A 6,020-nucleotide genomic window follows, 5' to 3' on the forward strand; every position below is an offset into this window, starting at 1 on the left:
GCAGTGCTTCATGAAAATCGGTCTCAGTTTATGCGCCTCAGGAAAAATCGCAGGGCACTTTGCACAGATGGCTACTGTGAATTGCTGTGCAACAAAGAGAAAGCATGAGGCAGCAGCTGGAGTTAGAAGCATGATGGAAAGTGTGGTCAATCAAAGGCTGGCATCAGCAGGTGAAAGCATTACCTTGGCAAATGGAAAAGGTAAAGTTAGCTCCTAAGTTCATAGCATCCCTTCTAACAGTTCCCATCAAGAGAAAAGCAGGTGAAGGTTTTTCCTTTGTGCCAAAGCGAGGAATAGAAGAGGACACTTGGTCCACCAGCTTGCTAATGTAGCACCTCCACCAGAGGGTGGTGCTTGGCTGGTGTCCTGTAGTGCTGGTGTGAACAGGAGGGGACATGGCAGCTTTCCCCCCCAGGGATGACCGTGGAGGTTTTCCATTAGTACCAAGTAACACAAGCTCTTATGGCGAGTGCATTGGGGTGGGCCTAGTGGGTTGAGGCATCTGCAGTGGTGACCTGTGCCTGGACAAGGGAACAGGTGACAGCCCAAAAGGTGTTTGCAAGGGGCAGAACCAATGCCGAAGGCAGGGACCCGAGTCAGTGAGCAAATGAAAGAAACAGCTAAAAAGAGAAGCCATCCTCTGGCTTCTACCCGTAAGTTGAGGCTGCTTGGGGGGGAAACCGATGAGGCAAGTAGGAAGTTTTGGGGAAATCCTGTTTATTGATGAAGGTGGCACTGAGTCCTGTTCTAAAAATGGGGAATCCTTTGCTTTCTGCCAGGGTCCCTCCAGCTGCCAGATTCCCCCGGCAGGTCCCACTGTGGGGCCATGCCTCCCTTGCCTATACTGCTCAGCATCTGGCGTGGAGCCTGCCCCTGCGCCGCTCACAGGAAGGACATTAGGGGTGGTTTTGCAGCTCCCTTCGGAGAAATTGCCTAACCCAAAACGCTTTTTGGTGAAATTTCTGTGTGAGAGGTAGAAATCACATGTGCCTGTTTGGGATGTTTATGACCCAACTTGCTGGTCTTTTTCTCATTGCGGAGTTGTGGTGGGGTTGCCTCACTCATTTCAAATGAGTAGTGAATTAAATGGTAAAGCACGTATTGGAAAATGTCAGGAGAACTTAGAAGCTTTACTGTGTCAAAAAGTAAAAAGTGCACCTGGTTGAAATGTTAATCTACAACATTGCTTTGATTGGGCGATAATCTTGCTGAATTAGATAACCATTAGCTGCTGCCTATTTGTCTGGGGCAGAAAATGCTATGGCTGTCCAGACTTGAGGAATGGCACTTATCCCGCCTTACGGATCTGAATTAAAGTAAGGATTAGATCTTGATTATGTGTTAAGAAATAGTTTAACCTTGGCAATGTTTTCTGAGAATTTGTAGATACATTATTTAGGGGTTACATTTTTGAGGGATTGTGAAAGGAAATGGATCACTCCTTGGATCTTCTTGTAGGTGATTATTGCATGAACCGTTCACCGGAGGTTTTGTGCTGCTTAAACCCATCAGCATCAACAGGTTGTGTTTGAAGAATATGAACTCTTCATTGCAGCATAATCAAGGGGGAAACACCTGCATTTGATTATCAAAATCTAGATGCCATTAAATTTGTAGTGCAAACACAAAAATGTTTTAATTGGGTAGCTATCCTGTACTGCTGCAAGACAAAGAGCATGCTTGTGGCAATGTAGTATGTTAAATTTCTAAATCTGGTGTTATTTCCAGGCTTGTATTCATTTTAATTTTGATTTGGATACTCAGTCCCCTCCTGTGTAGAGTGCTCCCTTTGAGGGGGGATAGTATTTTATTTTATTCTCTATAATTAGTAGTGGTAACATAATGTAGGTTTTATCTGAAAGTATATAGAAGCATGTATTGACTCAGACTTTGGCTGGTCTTCAAAACACAGGACCATCTTGTGGCGTGGTGTGAATGCACAGGCAGTAGCTAATCTCAATATATATATACCATTAAAATCAGTATTGTGTAAAATGTGAAATTAGAAACACAGCCTATTAACTATGAATTTATTCTTCCAAGGCTTTTAAAATGTGATAGTTGGTTGTAATCTGATTTGAACAAATTGGGTTGGACAGGACTTCTGCTGAGCCGCAAGGAGAAGGAGCAGCGTGGCGCGGCACGCCAGCTCAGATTCCCCATCACTTGTACTGGAACACCTTAGTGATGTCAGACATGTTCTGAACTGAAAACTTTAAAACTCCATTTCACAGATCCAGGCTGTGATTTAACTTCATACAGAAGATTTTTGTGCCACATTGTTGGTGGCTAATGTTAAAATGTGCATTAGTGCCACCAAGAAGGTCTGGAAGGTCTTTCAAGCTTTCAGGAGGACAAGGTTGACATTTGTTGTCAATCTTTGTGTCAGTGACCCCACTGCCCTTGCTGTCGCCGTGATGCAAGGCTCTTGTTTCCCTCCTTGTGACCCTGCTGCATGTGGGGTCTCCTCCGGCAACCTGGGAGGGTGGCCAGCCGCATGGCGATGGTGCACATCTGATGTCCTACCCTTCATCACCCTAAATTCCTACTCCTATCCCTGTGGAGCAACTACCCGGGTGAAGAGGTAGCAAAGCTGACTGGCAGAAGGGCTCTGGGTCACAACCAGCACCGTGGTGGTGGACAGAAGAGGTACTTGAAGCCTGGCCTTGCAAAGTGTGAGGCATGGGGTGCCGGTCCCCTCAACCTGCTCTCTGTGGGATGGGGGCCAGATACACCGCCCTGGCTCGCTGTCTGTCCTGGGAATTGGAAGGAAGTAGGTGCAGATTCTTTAAGAAACATGCACAAGTGACACATGTGTTGCTCCTGGAGAGACAAATGTTCAGTTAATGAATAGCATATGTCAGATTATCTGGTACCTCCAAGACAAGGTGCATGGATGAGTCTTTAACATCTTTTTAACATCAGAGAAAAAAAGAAACAGCTGCCACTTGGATTAAACTCAAATATCAAATTAAAATGTGTGACATCTAGCCTCCCTCCAAGGTTTGGTTATGAGACATCAAAAATTATCTGGCATCAGAATGTCATGGTGCGTTGGGAAAAGAAAAATCTTAGTGTGGCAGTAATTGACTGGTGACATTATCTGTACTAGAGTTTGAGGGAGAGGATGAGCTTTTGGACATCTGGTATTTGAAGATTTTTGACCTTTCCTAAGTTGCACATACTCAGTTCTATATGATGTGATGTCTGGGACAAGGACATCACTTCTTGTCAGCACCATTCATTCACACTTTATATATTGTGGGAAATTTCACTGTGTTACACATATCTGTCTTGTAAATACCTATTTCCATCAGTTAGGAAGTCTGACAGAGAGAAGTGGAACAAGCTACATGATCAATCATGAGCAATTTTGAGCAAACAGAATTTCCTAAAAATGCAAAATGAAGGATCCTGGGACTGTCTTGGTCTTTCACCAAAATATGGCCTATTGGCAATTTGAGTGTTAGACCTGATGAAAATCTGATGATCTGTGATGTTACAGCATTTAATGTTTAGCTCAAAGCTACACCTAAACTGACACTCGTCAGACAAATAGCATCCGAGGTGGTGGAGTCTCGCCCCCCTGAGCTCTCTCTTTGCAGTCCTTGGAGGGAGCAATTCAGCTTTCCCTTGGAGATGCCAATATTTGTTTAATGAGATTTCTTGGTTTGGGTGCCTAGTTTTAGGTGGAACCAAGCCAAGTCTAGAGAGCCCAACCAAGTGCAATTCCCTATTCTTACGAGCATTGGTGTCTGTAGTAAGTGGTTATTCAAGCTGGAAGTTTTAGAATTTATGTGAGAGATAAAAGAGGAACAGAGAGATTTGGTTAGCAGCTATGGGAAGCCCATGGCTGGTTCAACAAGATTGGTGTGCAGTGGTATCCAAAGTGGTGTGGATCCTTCACTTCTCTCCAGATGCAATTTAATTTTTCTCTTGTATAAGAGCATTCAAGACTGAAAGTTACAGATTTTATAAAAAAGAGCCAGAAGGAAAAAACTGATTCCTTTTACATCACAGGTCAACACATTCCATCCAGTTGCTCAGAATCAAGTGTGTAAGTTGCAGCATCTCTTTAAAATCTTGATACTAAATTCCCAAAGCAATATCGAATTAGTCTCATCTGGAAGTAGGAGGTTTTTTTTCATGAGTTGGCTCTTGGGTATATAAAGAGCAAAGAGAGAAATTTACAGTTCTCAGAGCCATCTGAGAGTACACAGCCTCCAAGAGCAGGTTCCCATGCCCTTCAGGACTGATATATTTTGTTAAGCTACCAGCTGGGAACAGTTGTGATATTTTAATCTTAAGTGTATGGCCTGGGGTCAGTACACCAAACTCAAGCCCATGACATCACCTTATTCAAAATAAACTATTTCACCAGTTTATCTCCAGACAGTCTCCCTAGCTGTCAATACCAAGAGCAAGGCTTGAGCAGTGAGGCAGATCACTGGGACTACAGGTGAAAGGTGTGTTTTGTTCTCATAAATCACAGTGTCAGTGTCCAGAGTACTCCAAAAGAGCAGAGTGCGTATACCAAAGCTACATTACAGACAACTTCCAGATAAAGCGTTAAAGACGATGGCTAAAAATATTATAGAGACATATTATTATTGTATCAAATGAAAATGTCATGTTTATTTAAGAATTTTAATTTGTCTTTACAGAAATACCTACGTTTATCGTGTACTGATGGCTGGAAACAGTGCAATATGTCCAGAAGCGCAGGTCACTGAAGGTTTATGTGAACAGCAACTAGTGACAGCAGTTGCAAGTCTTTAGGAATATTCTTGATGCTACAGCAGTCCAGGGTGATGTTGCTGCTCTGCAGCACCATCTATTGACACTGTATCTAATTATTTTAATTAGGATCAGCACTCTGATAGGCAAAAATGCGCCTTCTGCAGCACAACAACATAACTCACTAAACGCATGCCCAAGGGGGTGACTGGAGACGGTAAAGGCGACAGGAAAAGGACTGCACACGAGTCTGGCTGCTTGCCAGTAGTCCAGAAAAGACTGATTTTGCTTTAACTCATTATTATTATTTAATAAACCAGATAGCTCATCCATACACAGATCTTTGTTACAAAGTGGGGAATGTTTTAGGGTTAACCTTCAAACTATTGAGCCAATAAAACACCCCCTCCTTGAAAAATTAACTTAAAACCACTGACCGAGAAAGCTTGCTCAGGGTGGGAGGGTGCGACCAACATCAAACAAGCCACTGCGCCATGTTCTGATGATAGTATGTGCGTGTGCATAATGTTTGTGCCCTTGAAAAATCAGCGACCACTTAAAAACCTGTGCAAGTAGAGGATACTACTGGTGTTGTTGCTTTGCTGTATTGTTTGCAGCAGAGCTCCTTCAAATCAGTTGTGAGGAGACTGCGATGCTCCTTGAAGCTCAAAAGTCTTTGTAATTTGTCTCCCTCTGCCATTACTGTAAGTGCCTGTTGGACTTCCCTGAAGAATTTGCTTTCATTTAATGAAGTTTATACATTGCATGTGTTAAAAAAAGAATTCCTGCTGGGTAATCCTATCTCTTGTAACATCAGTAAATTAATTTGTTTCTTGAGAGCAAGAATGATTTATAACTCACAACAAAGCTAAAGTAGCATGACTAAATTAAGAGGGGCATTCAGGCAGCTGGAATGCAATTACAACATAAATGCACGCGCCATGTTAATGCAATATTAAGGTTATGAATTTAGCAAAACAGGAATCAGCATGCACAAAGATACAGTTCCTTCCTTCCTACTGTGTTTGTCTGGTTGTGCTAACATAAGAAACATCTGCACTAGCTAGATATAATCTGACGACTACCTATGGATTTTGTGCATGCAGACGGAAGATGCCATCTTATCTCTGTGTTGCACCAGCTCCTGGACGGTGACGCACGCTGTGCTGTCAGAGAGATTTTGCTCTTACTCTGATTGTTTTCCTTAGTCTAAGGGAGGCGTTTGGCAGGAATCATGTGGTTGCTGTTTGCACAGAAACATGGGGAGGCAGGGCAGGGTGCCT

Source organism: Falco peregrinus, chromosome 4 (assembly GCF_023634155.1).
Source record: "Falco peregrinus isolate bFalPer1 chromosome 4, bFalPer1.pri, whole genome shotgun sequence".
NCBI classification, from domain to species: domain Eukaryota; kingdom Metazoa; phylum Chordata; class Aves; order Falconiformes; family Falconidae; genus Falco; species Falco peregrinus.